This window comes from Rhinoderma darwinii, assembly GCF_050947455.1.
Source record: "Rhinoderma darwinii isolate aRhiDar2 chromosome 2 unlocalized genomic scaffold, aRhiDar2.hap1 SUPER_2_unloc_45, whole genome shotgun sequence".
Classification (NCBI taxonomy): Eukaryota; Metazoa; Chordata; class Amphibia; order Anura; family Rhinodermatidae; genus Rhinoderma; species Rhinoderma darwinii.
This window is the reverse complement of record NW_027461713.1, coordinates 276,573-292,890: the sequence shown is the minus strand read 5'-3', so window position 1 is coordinate 292,890 and position 16,318 is coordinate 276,573.

Genomic DNA, 16,318 nt, shown 5'->3' with positions numbered 1-16,318 from the left:
CTTGGTTTTGGTAAATTTGTCACCAGTCTCTACTTCTGTGTACCAGAGAAGTATGTGATATCTGATAGCCAGGGGTTTGAAACTATTTTTTTAAGAATTCTGTACTGACTGGATTTCCGGATTATGAGGTCCTAGGCTATAGGAACTTTAGTATTTGCTGCTATTTACAATACGTGACACATAAGATTGGTAAAGACACCAATTTTGGAGATGGAGAGGAAAGGCTGAAGGGGAGGAGGAGGCCTTTATTTGAAGATAACAATTCTTGTGTTGTTATGTTCAAAAGTCTCATCTAGTAAGTTTCCCATAGGAAGGTATTGGGAATAGAGACATATTTTTCTTTCAAAATTCCATGTAGGTGTCGTGGTATGGCACCATTTTCTTGTTAGGAAGTCATATAAGTTTATTTTACATGATGGTGCTCATTATGTTATTTTAGTCTTTGAAGCCAGTGACTCCGTAGGGACTTGTTTTTTTATTAAATTTGCCACCAGTCTCTACTTATTTGTCCCAGTGTAGTATGTGATATCTCATAGGCAGGGATTTGAAACTATTTTTTTATGAATTCTGGACTGACTGGTTTCCTGGATGATGAGGTCTTAGGCTATGGGAACTTTACTGTCTGCTGATTTTTATAATAAGTAACGCAAAGAATTGGTAAAGACACCAATTTTGGAGATGGAGAGGAAAGGCTGAAGGGGAGGAGGAGGCCTTTATTTGAAGATAACAATTCTTGTGTTGTTATGTTCAAAAGTCTTATCTAGTAAGTTTCCCATAGCTCGCTATCTTTTTATCCAAATTCTTCATGTACCCACTATCTGACAAATATAATAGAAGTAGCATTATTTACTCACCTAATATACCAAGAGCTGTTTTACAAATGGTTGGAGAGTCATATGTATATTGGGCTTAAAGCCAATGCCTGTAGTGGGGCCATAGGTTTAGATAAAGAACCAGGACTGAAGCAGATTTTGAGAGCTTTTGTGTGATTATAAATTGTGTAGACTTAGGATATCCAGACCTTGTACGTTTTCCAATGCATAGCTATCATGTGTTGTACTATAGAATCAATACATTTTGTAAAAAAAAGTGCTTGTAAAGGGGTATACACTTCTGGGTGAATTAATTCTGTGTTTTCCTGTTTACTGTAAAAAAGTTGGGATTTTTTGGTATAGTTTTCAATTTTGTTTTATGCTTACACACATTTCATGTTAATGTTGTACTCTTATTTGATTTTGATTGGCTGTGTATAATCATGGAGATTTTATCTAGATTCTTTTACTATATTTTATATGTTATTCTGTTACATTGAAGTTAGATGTACCTCAAATCATTATAGTTACATTGGCAATATGGTGAGATTGCTATCATATCACTGTGTCATTTCCATTATGTTCATCTAATTTCCAATGGAGATGTCTGGTCAGAAGTGGTTTGTTTGGTTCAGTTGCTGGGACCTCCTTGGATATTGGTGCTTCATGTGAAGTGGAATAACTTAGGGTAGGTCCCTTTAGCTGCATTTGGTCAGGGCAATAAAGAGAGATGTAATGCTTATGTTATTGCTCCTCTCTCTCAAGGTAAAATTGTGTGGTCTGAGATGGTATCATGTTTGTTTTTGAGAAATACCACAGACCAATAACCTTGAAAGATATTGGGAATAAAGAGGTCTGCTTTTTTCAAAATTCTGTGTAGGTGTCATAGTATGGCGCCATTTGCTGGTTAGGAAGTCATCTGATTTGATTTTAGTGATGGTGTTCACTGTTTTTTTTTAGTCTTTGAAACCAGTGACTCCACAGGGACTTGGTTTTGGTAAATTTGTCACCAGTCTCTACTTCTGTGTACCAGAGTAGTATGTGATATCTGATAGCCATGGGTTTGAAACTATTTTTTTAAGAATTCTGTACTGACTGGATTTCCGGATTATGAGGTCCTAGGCTATAGGAACTTTAGTATTTGCTGCTATTTACAATAAGTGACACATAAGATTGGTAAAGACACCAATTTTGGAGATGGAGAGGCAAGGCTGAAGGGGAGGAGGAGGCCTTTATTTGAAGATAACAATTCTTGTGTTGTTATGTTCAAAAGTCTTATCTAGTAAGTTTCCCATAGGAAGGTATTGGGAATAGAGACATTTTTTTTTTTCAAAATTCCATGTAGGTGTCGTGGTATGGCACCATTTGCTTGTTAGGAAGTCATATGAGTTTATTTTACATGATGGTGTTCATTATGTTATTTTAGTTTTTGAAGCCAGTGACTCCATAGGGACTTGTTTTTTGATTAAATTTGCCACCAGTCTCTACTTATTTGTCCCAGAGTAGTATGTGATATCTCATAGGCAGGGTTTTGAAACTATTTTTTTAAGAATTCTGGACTGACTGGTTTCCTGGATGATGAGGTCTTAGGCTATGGGAACTTTACTGTCTGCTGATTTTTATAATAAGTAACGCAAAGAATTTGTAAAGACACCAATTTTGGAGATGGAGAGGAAAGGCTGAAGGGGAGGAGGAGGCCTTTATTTGAAGATAACAATTCTAGTGTTGTTATGTTCAATAGTCTTATCTAGTAAGTTTCCCAGAGCTCGCTATCTTTTTTTCCAAATTCTTCATGTACCCACTATCTGACAAATATAAAAGAAGTAGCATTATTTACTCACCTAATATACCAAGAGCTGTTTTACAAATGGTTGGAGACTCATATGTATATTGTGCTTAAAGCCAATGCCTGTAGTGGTGCCATAGGTTTAGATAAAGAACCAGGACTGAAGCAGATTTTGAGAGCTTTTGTGTGATGATAAATTGTGTAGACTTAGGATATCCAGACCTTGTACGTTTTCCAATGCGTAGCTATCATTTGTTGTACTATAGAATCAATACATTTTGTAAAAAAAAAGTGCTTGTAAAGGGGTATACACTTCTGGGTGAATTAATTCTGTGTTTTCCTGTTTATTGTAAAAAAGTTGGACATTTTTTGGTATACTTTTCAATTTTGTTTTATACTTGCACACATTTCATGTTAATGTTGTACTCTCATTTGATTTTGATTGGCTGTGTATAATAATGGAGATTTTATCTAGATTCTTTTACTATATTTTATATGTTATTCTGTTACATTGAAGTTAGATGTACCTCAAATCATTATAGTTACATTGGTAATATGGTGAGATTGCTATCATATCACTGTGTCATTTCCATTATGTTCATCTAATTTCCAATGGAGATGTCTGGTCAGAAGTGGTTTGTTTGGTTCAGTTGCTGGGCCCTCCTTGGATATTGGTGCTTCATGTGAAGTGGAATAACTTAGGGTAGGTCCCTTTAGCTGGATTTGGTCAGGGCAGTAAAGAGGAGATGTAATGCTTATGTTATTGTTCCTCTCTCTCAAGGTAAAATTGTGTGGTCTGAGATGGTATCATGTTTGTTTTGGAGAAATACCACAGACCAATAACCTTGAAAGGTATTGGGAATAAAGAGGTCTGCTTTTTTCAAAATTCTGTGTAGGTGTCATAGTATGGCGCCATTTGCTGGTTAGGAAGTCATCTGATTTGATTTTAGTGATGATGTTCACTGTGTTTTTTTAGTCTTTGAAACCAGTGACTCCACAGGGACTTGGTTTTGGTAAATTTGTCACCAGTCTCTACTTCTGTGTACCAGAGTAGTATGTGATATCTGATAGCCAGGGGTTTGAAACTATTTTTTTAAGAATTCTGTACTGACTGGATTTCCGGATTATGAGGTCCTAGGCTATAGGAACTTTAGTATTTGCTGCTATTTACAATAAGTGACACAAAAAATTGGTAAAGACACAAATTTTGGAGATGGAGAGGCAAGGCTGAAGGGGAGGAGGAGGCCTTTATTTGAACATAACAATTCTTGTGTTGTTATGTTCAAAAGTCTTATCTAGTAAGTTTCCTATAGGAAGGTATTGGGAATAGAGACATATTTTTTTTTCAAAATTCCATGTAGGTGTCGTGGTATGGCACCATTTGCTTGTTAGGAAGTCATATGAGTTTATTTTACATGATGGTGTTCATTATGTTATTTTAGTCTTTGAAGCCAGTGACTCCATAGGGACTTGTTTTTTGATTAAATTTCCACCAGTCTATACTTATTTGTCCCAGAGTAGTATGTGATATCTCATAGGCAGGGATTTGAAACTATTTTTTTAAGAATTCTGGACTGACTGGTTTCCTCCATGGTGAGGTCTTAGGCTATGGGAACTTTACTGTCTGCTGATTTTTATAATAAGTAACGCAAAGAATTGGTAAAGACACCAATTTTGGAGATGGAGAGGAAAGGCTGAAGGGGAGGAGGAGGCCTTTATTTGAAGATAACAATTCTTGTGTTGTTATGTTTAAAAGTCTTATCTAGTAAGTTTCCCATAGCTCGCTATCTTTATTTCCAAATTCTTCATGTACCCACTATCTGACAAATATAATAGAAGTAGCATTATTTACTCACCTAATATTCCAAGAGCTGTTTTACAAATGGTTGGAGACTCATATGTATATTGGGCTTAAAGCCAATGCCTGTAGTGGTGCCATAGGTTTAGATAAAGAACCAGGACTGAAGCAGATTTTGAGAGCTTTTGTGTGATGATAAATTGTGTAGACTTAGGATATCCAGACCTTGTACGTTTTCCAATGCGTAGCTATCATGTGTTGTACTATAGAATCAATACATTTTGGAAAAAAAAAAGTGCTTGTATAGGGGTATACACTTCTGGGTGAATTAATTCTGTGTTTTCCTGTTTATTGTAAAAAAGTTGGGATTTTTTGGTATAGTTTTCAATTTTGTTTTATACTTGCACACATTTCATGTTAATGTTGAACTCTCATTTGATTTTGATTGGCTATGTATAATCATGGAGATTTTATCTAGATTATTTTACTATATTTTATATGTTATTCTGTTACATTGAAGTTAGATGTACCTCAAATCATTATAGTTACATTGGTAATATGGTGAGATTGCTATCATATCACTGTGTCATTTCCATTATGTTCATCTAATTTCCAATGGAGATGTCTGGTCAGAAGTGGTTTGTTTGGTTCAGTTGCTGGGCCCTCCTTGGATATTGGTGCTTCATGTGAAGTGGAATAACTTAGGGTAGGTCCCTTTAGCTGGATTTGGTCAGGGCAATAAAGAGAGATGTAATGCTTATGTTATTGCTCCTCTCTCTCAAGGTAAAATTGTGTGGTCTGAGATGGTATCAGGTTTGTTTTGGAGAAATACCACAGACCAATAACCTTGAAACGTATTGGGAATAAAGAGGTCTGCTTTTTTCAAAATTCTGTGTAGGTGTCATAGTATGGCGCCATTTGCTGGTTAGGAAGTCACCTGATTTGATTTTAGTGATGGTGTTCACTGTGTTTTTTTAGTCTTTGAAACCAGTGACTCCACAGGGACTTGGTTTTGGTAAATTTGTCACCAGTCTCTACTTCTGTGTACCAGAGTAGTATGTGATATCTGATAGCCAGGGGTTTGAAACTATTTTTTTAAGAATTCTGTACTGACTGGATTTCCGGATTATGAGGTCCTAGGCTATAGGAACTTTAGTATTTGCTGCTATTTACAATAAGTGACACAAAAAATTGGTAAAGACACAAATTTTGGAGATGGAGAGGCAAGGCTGAAGGGGAGGAGGAGGCCTTTATTTGAACATAACAATTCTTGTGTTGTTATGTTCAAAAGTCTTATCTAGTAAGTTTCCTATAGGAAGGTATTGGGAATAGAGACATATTTTTTTTTCAAAATTCCATGTAGGTGTCATGGTATGGCACCATTTGCTTGTTAGGAAGTCATATGAGTTTATTTTACATGATGGTGTTCATTATGTTATTTTAGTCTTTGAAGCCAGTGACTCCATAGGGACTTGTTTTTTTATTAAATTTCCACCAGTCTCTACTTATTTGTCCCAGAGTAGTATGTGATATCTCATAGGCAGGGATTTGAAACTATTTTTTTAAGAATTCTGGACTGACTGGTTTCCTCCATGGTGAGGTCTTAGGCTATGGGAACTTTACTGTCTGCTGATTTTTATAATAAGTAACGCAAAGAATTGGTAAAGACACCAATTTTGGAGATGGAGAGGAAAGGCTGAAGGGGAGGAGGAGGCCTTTATTTGAAGATAACAATTCTTGTGTTGTTATGTTTAAAAGTCTTATCTAGTAAGTTTCCCATAGCTCGCTATCTTTATTTCCAAATTCTTCATGTACCCACTATCTGACAAATATAATAGAAGTAGCATTATTTACTCACCTAATATTCCAAGAGCTGTTTTACAAATGGTTGGAGACTCATATGTATATTGGGCTTAAAGCCAATGCCTGTAGTGGTGCCATAGGTTTAGATAAAGAACCAGGACTGAAGCAGATTTTGAGAGCTTTTGTGTGATGATAAATTCTGTAGACTTAGGATATCCAGACCTTGTACGTTTTCCAATGCGTAGCTATCATGTGTTGTACTATAGAATCAATACATTTTGGAAAAAAAAAAGTGCTTGTATAACGGTATAAACTTCTGGGTGAATTAATTCTGTGTTTTCCTGTTTATTGTAAAAAAGTTGGGATTTTTTGGTATAGTTTTCAATTTTGTTTTATACTTGCACACATTTCATGTTAATGTTGAACTCTCATTTGATTTTGATTGGCTATGTATAATCATGGAGATTTTATCTAGATTATTTTACTATTTTTTATATGTTATTCTGTTACATTGAAGTTAGATGTACCTCAAATCATTATAGTTACATTGGTAATATGGTGAGATTGCTATCATATCACTGTGTCATTTCCATTATGTTCATCTAATTTCCAATGGAGATGTCTGGTCAGAAGTGGTTTGTTTGGTTCAGTTGCTGGGCCCTCCTTGGATATTGGTGCTTCATGTGAAGTGGAATAACTTAGGGTAGGTCCCTTTAGCTGGATTTGGTCAGGGCAATAAAGAGAGATGTAATGCCTATGTTATTACTCCTCTCTCTCAAGGTAAAATTGTGTGGTCTGAGATGGTATCATGTTTGTTTTGGAGAAATACCACAGACCAATAACCTTGAAAGGTATTGGGAATAAAGAGGTCTGTTTTTTTTCAAAATTCTGTGTAGGTGTCATAGTATGGCGCCATTTGCTGGTTAGGAAGTCATCTGATTTGATTTTAGTGATGGTGTTCACTGTGTTTTTTTAGTCTTTGAAACCAGTGACTCCACAGGGACTTGGTTTTGGTAAATTTGTCACCAGTCTCTACTTCTGTGTACCAGAGTAGTATGTGATATCTGATAGCCAGGGGTTTGAAACAATTTTTTAAAGAATTCTGTACTGACTGGATTTCCGGATTATGAGGTCCTAGGCTATAGGAACTTTAGTATTTGCTGCTATTTACAATAAGTGACACATAAGATTGGTAAAGACACCAATTTTGGAGATGGAGAGGCAAGGCTGAAGGGGAGGAGGAGGCCTTTATTTGAAGATAACAATTCTTGTGTTGTTATGTTCAAAAGTCTTATCTAGTAAGTTTCCCATAGCTCGCTATCTTTTTTTCCAAATTCTTCATGTACCCACTATCTGACAAATATAATTGAAGTAGCATTATTTACTCACCTAATATACCAAGAGCTGTTTTACAAATGGTTGGAGACTCATATGTATATTGTGCTTAAAGCCAATGCCTGTAGTGGTGCCATAGGTTTAGATAAAGAACCAGGACTGAAGCAGATTTTGAGAGCTTTTGTGTGATGATAAATTGTGTAGACTTAGGATATCCAGACCTTGTACGTTTTCCAATGCGTAGCTATCATGTGTTGTACTATAGAATCAATACATTTTGTTAAAAAAAAGTGCTTGTAAAGGGGTATACACTTCTGGGTGAATTAATTCTGTGTTTTCCTGTTTACTGTAAAAAAGTTGGGATTTTTTGGTATAGTTTTCAATTTTGTTTTATGCTTACACACATTTCATTTTAATGTTGTACTCTCATTTGATTTTGATTGGCTGTGTATAATCATGGAGATTTTATCTAGATTATTTTACTATATTTTATATGTTATTCTGTTACATTGAAGTTAGATGTACCTCAAATCATTATAGTTACATTGGTAATATGGTGAGATTGCTATCATATCACTGTGTCATTTCCATTATGTTCATCTAATTTCCAATGGAGATGTCTGGTCAGAAGTGGTTTGTTTGGTTCAGTTGCTGGGCCCTCCTTGGATATTGGTGCTTCATGTGAAGTGGAATAACTTAGGGTAGGTCCCTTTAGCTGGATTTGGTCAGGGCAATAAAGAGAGATGTAATGCTTATGTTATTGCTCCTCTCTCTCAAGGTAAAATTTTGTGGTCTGAGATGGTATCATGTTTGTTTTGGAGAAATACCACAGACCAATAACCTTGAAAGGTATTGGGAATAAAGAGGTCTGCTTTTTTCAAAATTCTGTGTAGGTGTCATAGTATGGCGCCATTTGCTGGTTAGGAAGTCATCTGATTTGATTTTAGTGATGGTGTTCACTGTGTTTTTTTAGTCTTTGAAACCAGTGACTCCACAGGGACTTGGTTTTGGTAAATTTGTCACCAGTCTCTACTTCTGTGTACCAGAGTAGTATGTGATATCTGATAGCCAGGGGTTTGAAACAATTTTTTTAAGAATTCTGTACTGACTGGATTTCCGGATTATGAGGTCCTAGGCTATAGGAACTTTAGTATTTGCTGCTATTTACAATAAGTGACACATAAGATTGGTAAAGACACCAATTTTGGAGATGGAGAGGCAAGGCTGAAGGGGAGGAGGAGGCCTTTATTTGAAGATAACAATTCTTGTGTTGTTATGTTCAAAAGTCTTATGTAGTAAGTTTCCCATAGGAAGGTATTGGGAATAGAAACATATTTTTTTTTTCAAAATTCCATGTAGGTGTCGTGGTATGGCACCATTTGCTTGTTAGGAAGTCATATGAGTTTATTTTACATGATGGTGTTCGTTATGTTATTTTAGTCTTTGAAGCCAGTGACTCCATAGGGACTTGTGTTTTGATTAAATTTGCCACCAGTCTCTACTTATTTGTCCCAGAGTAGTATGTGATATCTCATAGGCAGGGATTTGAAACTATTTTTTTAAGAATTCTGGACTGACTGGTTTCCTGGATGATGAGGTCTTAGGCTATGGGAACTTTACTGTCTGCTGATTTTTATAATAAGTAACGCAAAGAATTGGTAAAGACACCAATTTTGGAGATGGAGAGGAAAGGCTGAAGGGGAGGAGGAGGCCTTTATTTGAAGATAACAATTCTTGTGTTGTTATGTTCAAAAGTCTTATCTAGTAAGTTTCCCATAGCTCGCTATCTTTTTTTCCAAATTCTTCATGTACCCACTATCTGACAAATATAATAGAAGTAGCATTATTTACTCACCTAATATTCCAAGAGCTGTTTTACAAATGTTTGGAGACTCATATGTATATTGGGCTTAAAGCCAATGCCTGTAGTGGTGCCATAGGTTTAGATAAAGAACCAGGACTGAAGCAGATTTTGAGAGCTTTTGTGTGATGATAAATTGTGTAGACTTAGGAAATCCACACCTTGTATGTTTTCCAATGCGTAGCTATCATGTGTTGTACTATAGAATCAATACATTTTGTAAAAAAAAGTGCTTGTAAAGGGGTATACACTTCTGGGTGAATTAATTCTGTGTTTTCCTGTTTATTGTAAAAAAGTTGGAAATTTTTTGGTATAGTTTTCAATTTTGTTTTATACTTGCACACATTTGATGTTAATGTTGTACTCTAATTTGATTTTGATTGGCTGTGTATAATCATGGAGACTTTATCTAGATTCTTTTACTATATTTTATATGTTATTCTGTTACATTGAAGTTAGATGTACCTCAAATCATTATAGTTACATTGGTAATATGGTGAGATTGCTATCATATTACTGTGTCATTTCCATTATGTTCATCTAATTTCCAATGGAGATGTCTGGTCAGAAGTGGTTGTTTGGTTCAGTTGCTGGGCCCTCCTTGGATATTGGTGCTTCATGTGAAGTGGAATAACTTAGGGTAGGTCCCTTTAGCTGGATTTGGTCAGGGCAGTAAAGAGAGATGTAATGCTTATGTTATTGCTCCTCTCTCTCAAGGTAAAATTGTGTGGTCTGAGATGGTATCATGTTTGTTTTGGAGAAATGCCACAGACCAATAACCTTGAAAGGTATAGGGAATAAAGAGGTCTGCTTTTTTCAAAATTCTGTGTAGGTGTCATAGTATGGCGCCATTTGCTGGTTAGGAAGTCATCTGATTTGATTTTAGTGATGGTGTTCACTGTGTTTTTTTAGTCTTTGAAACCAGTGACTCCACAGGGACTTGATTTTGGTAAATTTGTCACCAGTCTCTACTTCTATGTACCAGAGTAGTATGTGATATCTGATAGCCAGGGGTTTGAAACTATTTTTTTAAGAATTCTGTACTGACTGGATTTCAGGATTATAAGGTCCTAGGCTATAGGAACTATAGTATTTGCTGCTATTTACAATAAGTGACACATAAGATTGGTAAAGACACCAATTTTGGAGATGGAGAGGCAAGGCTGAAGGGGAGGAGGAGGCCTTTATCTGAAGATAACAATTCTTGTGTTGTTATGTTCAAAAGTCTTATCTAGTAAGTTTCCCATAGGAAGGTATTGGGAATAGAGACATATTTTTTTTTCAAAATTCCATGTAGGTGTCGTGGTATGGCACCATTTGCTTGTTAGGAAGTCATATGAGTTTATTTTACATGATGGTGTTCATTATGTTATTTTAGTCTTTGAAGCCAGTGACTCCATAGGGACGTGTTTTTTGATTAAATTTGCCACCAGTCTCTACTTATTTGTCCCAGAGTAGTATGTGATATCTCATAGGCAGGGATTTGAAACAATTTTTTTAAGAATTCTGGACTGACTGATTTCCTGGATAATGAGGTCTTAGGCTATGGGAACTTTACTGTCTGCTGATTTTTATAATAAGTAACGCAAAGAATTGGTAAAGACACCAATTTTGGAGATGGAGAGGAAAGGCTGAAGGGGAGGAGGAGGCCTTTATTTGAAGATAACAATTCTTGTGTTGTTATGTTCAAATGTCTTATCTATTAAGTTTCCCATAGCTCGCTATCTTTTTTTCCAAATTCTTCATGTACCCACTATCTGACAAATATAATAGAAGTAGCATTATTTACTCACCTAATATTCCAAGAGCTGTTTTACAAATGGTTGGAGACTCATATGTATATTGGGCTTAAAGCCAATGCCTGTAGTGGTGCCATAGGTTTAGATAAAGAACCAGGACTGAAGCAGATTTTGAGAGCTTTTGTGTGATGATAAATTGTGTAGACTTAGGATATCCAGACCTTGTACGTTTTCCAATGCGTAGCTATCATGTGTTGTACTATAGAATCAATACATTTTGTAAAAAAAAGTGCTTGTAAAGGGGTATACACTTCTGGGTGAATTAATTCTGTGTTTTCCTGTTTACTGTAAAAAAGTTGGGATTTTTTGGTATAGTTTTCAATTTTGTTTTATACTTGCACACATTTCATGTTAATGTTGTACTCTCATTTGATTTTGATTGGCTGTGTATAATCATGGAGATTTTATCTAGATTCTTTTACTATATTTTATATGTTATTCTGTTACATTGAAGTTAGATGTACCTCAAATCATTATAGTTACATTGGTAATATGGTGAGATTGCTATCATATCACTGTGTCATTTCCATTATGTTCATCTAATTTCCAATGGAGATGTCTGGTCAGAAGTGGTTTGTTTGGTTCAGTTGCTGGGCCCTCCTTGGATATTGGTGCTTCATGTGAAGTGGAATTACTTAGGGTAGGTCCCTTTAGCTGGATTTGGTCAGGGCAGTAAAGAGGAGATGTAATGCTTATGTTATTGTTCCTCTCTCTCAAGGTAAAATTGTGTGGTCTGAGATGGTATCATGTTTGTTTTGGAGAAATACCACAGACCAATAACCTTGAAAGGTATTGGGAATAAAGAGGTCTGCTTTTTTCAAAATTCTGTGTAGGTGTCATAGTATGGCACCATTTGCTGGTTAGGAAGTCATCTGATTTGATTTTAGTGATGGTGTTCACTGTGTTTTTTTAGTCTTTGAAACCAGTGACTCCACAGGGACTTGGTTTTGGTAAATTTGTCGCCAGTCTCTCCTTCTGTGTACCAGAGTAGTATGTGATTTCTGATAGCCAGGGGTTTGAAACTATTTTTTTAAGAATTCTGTACTGACTGGATTTCCGGATTAGGAGGTCCTAGGCTATAGGAACTTTAGTATTTGCTGCTATTTACAATAAGTGACACAAAAGATTGGTAAAGACACCAATTTTGGAGATGGAGAGGAAAGGCTGAAGGGGAGGAGGAGGCCTTTATTTGAACACAACAATTCTTGTGTTGTTATGTTCAAAAGTCTTATCTAGTAAGTTTCCCATAGGAAGGTATTGGGAATGGAGACATATTTTTTTTTCAAAATTCCATGTAGGTGTCATGGTATGGCACCATTTGCTTGTTAGGAAGTCATATGAGTTTATTTTACATGATGGTGTTCATTATGTTATTTTAGTTTTTGAAGCCAGTGACTCCATAGGGACTTGATTTTTGATTAAATTTGCCACCAGTCTCTACTAATTTGTCCCAGAGTAGTATGTGATATCTCATAGGCAGGGATTTGAAACAATTTTTTTAAGAATTCTGGACTGACTGGTTTCCTGGATAATGAGGTCTTAGTCTATGGGAACTTTACTGTCTGCTGATTTTTATAATAAGTAACGCAAAGAATTAGTAAAGACACCAATTTTGGAGATGGAGAGGAAAGGCTGAAGGGGAGGAGGAGGCCTTTATTTGAAGATAACAATTCTTGTGTTGTTATGTTCAAAAGTCTTATCTAGTAAGTTTCCCATAGCTCGCTATCTTTTTTTCCAAATTCTTCATGTACCCACTATCTGACAAATATAATAGAAGTAGCATTATTTACTCACCTAATATTCCAAGAGCTGTTTTACAAATGGTTGGAGACTCATATGTATATTGGGCTTAAAGCCAATGCCTGTAGTGGTGCCATAGGTTTAGATAAAGAACCAGGACTGAAGCAGATTTTGAGAGCTTTTGTGTGATGATAAATTGTGTAGACTTAGGATATCCAGACCTTGTACGTTTTCCAATGCGTAGCTATCATGTGTTGTACTATAGAATCAATACATTTTGTAAAAAAAAGTGCTTGTAAAGGGGTATACACTTCTGGGTGAATTAATTCTGTGTTTTCCCGTTTACTGTAAAAAAGTTGGGATTTTTTGGTATCGTTTTCAATTTTGTTTTATACTTGCACACATTTCATGTTAATGTTGTACTCTCATTTGATTTTGATTGGCTGTGTATAATCATGGAGATTTTATCTAGATTCTTTTACTATATTTTATATGTTATTCTGTTACATTGAAGTTAGATGTACCTCAAATCATTATAGTTACATTGGTAATATGGTGAGATTGCTATCATATCACTGTGTCATTTCCATTATGTTCATCTAATTTCCAATGGAGATGTCTGGTCAGAAGTGGTTTGTTTGGTTCAGTTGCTGGGCCCTCCTTGGATATTGGTGCTTCATGTGAAGTGGAATAACTTAGGGTAGGTCCCTTTAGCTGGATTTGATCAGGGCAATAAAGAGAGATGTAATGCTTATGTTATTGCTCCTCTCTCTCAAGGTAAAATTGTGTGGTCTGAGATGGTATCAGGTTTGTTTTGTAGAAATACCACAGACCAATAACCTTAAAGGTATTGGGAATAAAGAGGTCTGCTTTTTTCAAAATTCTGTGTAGGTGTCATAGTATGGCGCCATTTGCTGGTTAGGAATTCATCTGATTTGATTTTAGTGATGGTGTTCACTGTGTTTTTTTAGTCTTTGAAACCAGTGACTCCACAGGGACTTGGTTTTGGTAAATTTGTCACCAGTCTCTACTTCTGTGTACCAGAGTAGTATGTGATATCTGATAGCCAGGGGTTTGAAACTATTTTTTTAAGAATTCTGTACTGACTGGATTTCCGGATTATGAGGTCCTAGGCTATAGGAACTTTAGTATTTGCTGCTATTTACAATAAGTGACACATAAGATTGGTAAAGACACCAATTTTGGAGATGGAGAGGCAAGGCTGAAGGGGAGGAGGAGGCCTTTATTTGAAGATAACAATTCTTGTGTTGTTATGTTCAAAAGTCTTATCTAGTAAGTTTCCCATAGGAAGGTATTGGGAATAGAGACATATTTTTTTTTCAAAATTCCATGTAGGTGTCGTGGTATGGCACCATTTGCTTGTTAGGAAGTCATATGAGTTTATTTTACATGATGGTGTTCATTATGTTATTTTAGTCTTTGAAGCCAGTGACTCCATAGGGGCTTGTTTTTTGATTAAATTTGCCACCAGTCTCTACTTATTTGTCCCAGAGTAGTATGTGATATCTCATAGGCAGGGATTTGAAACAATTTTTTTAAGAATTCTGGACTGACTGGTTTCCTGGATGATGAGGTCTTAGGCTATGGGAACTTTACTGTCTGCTGATTTTTGTAATAAGTAACGCAAAGAATTGGTAAAGACACCAATTTTGGAGATGGAGAGGAAAGGCTGAAGGGGAGGAGGAGGCCTTTATTTGAAGATAACAATTCTTGTGTTGTTATGTTCAAAAGTCTTATCTAGTAAGTTTCCCATAGCTCGCTATCTTTTTTTCCAAATTCTTCATGTACCCACTATCTGACAAATATAATAGAAGTAGCATTATTTACTCACCTAATATTCCAAGAGCTGTTTTACAAATGTTTGGAGACTCATATGTATATTGGGCTTAAAGCCAATGCCTGTAGTGGTGCCATAGGTTTAGATAAAGAACCAGGACTGAAGCAGATTTTGAGAGCTTTTGTGTGATGATAAATTGTGTAGACTTAGGAAATCCACACCTTGTATGTTTTCCAATGCGTAGCTATCATGTGTTGTACTATAGAATCAATACATTTTGTAAAAAAAAGTGCTTGTAAAGGGGTATACACTTCTGGGTGAATTAATTCTGTGTTTTCCTGTTTATTGTAAAAAAGTTGGAAATTTTTTGGTATAGTTTTCAATTTTGTTTTATACTTGCACACATTTGATGTTAATGTTGTACTCTAATTTGATTTTGATTGGCTGTGTATAATCATGGAGACTTTATCTAGATTCTTTTACTATATTTTATATGTTATTCTGTTACATTGAAGTTAGATGTACCTCAAATCATTATAGTTACATTGGTAATATGGTGAGATTGCTATCATATTACTGTGTCATTTCCATTATGTTCATCTAATTTCCAATGGAGATGTCTGGTCAGAAGTGGTTGTTTGGTTCAGTTGCTGGGCCCTCCTTGGATATTGGTGCTTCATGTGAAGTGGAATAACTTAGGGTAGGTCCCTTTAGCTGGATTTGGTCAGGGCAGTAAAGAGAGATGTAATGCTTATGTTATTGCTCCTCTCTCTCAAGGTAAAATTGTGTGGTCTGAGATGGTATCATGTTTGTTTTGGAGAAATGCCACAGACCAATAACCTTGAAAGGTATAGGGAATAAAGAGGTCTGCTTTTTTCAAAATTCTGTGTAGGTGTCATAGTATGGCGCCATTTGCTGGTTAGGAAGTCATCTGATTTGATTTTAGTGATGGTGTTCACTGTGTTTTTTTAGTCTTTGAAACCAGTGACTCCACAGGGACTTGATTTTGGTAAATTTGTCACCAGTCTCTACTTCTATGTACCAGAGTAGTATGTGATATCTGATAGCCAGGGGTTTGAAACTATTTTTTTAAGAATTCTGTACTGACTGGATTTCAGGATTATAAGGTCCTAGGCTATAGGAACTATAGTATTTGCTGCTATTTACAATAAGTGACACATAAGATTGGTAAAGACACCAATTTTGGAGATGGAGAGGCAAGGCTGAAGGGGAGGAGGAGGCCTTTATCTGAAGATAACAATTCTTGTGTTGTTATGTTCAAAAGTCTTATCTAGTAAGTTTCCCATAGGAAGGTATTGGGAATAGAGACATATTTTTTTTTCAAAATTCCATGTAGGTGTCGTGGTATGGCACCATTTGCTTGTTAGGAAGTCATATGAGTTTATTTTACATGATGGTGTTCATTATGTTATTTTAGTCTTTGAAGCCAGTGACTCCATAGGGACGTGTTTTTTGATTAAATTTGCCACCAGTCTCTACTTATTTGTCCCAGAGTAGTATGTGATATCTCATAGGCAGGGATTTGAAACAATTTTTTTAAGAATTCTGGACTGACTGATTTCCTG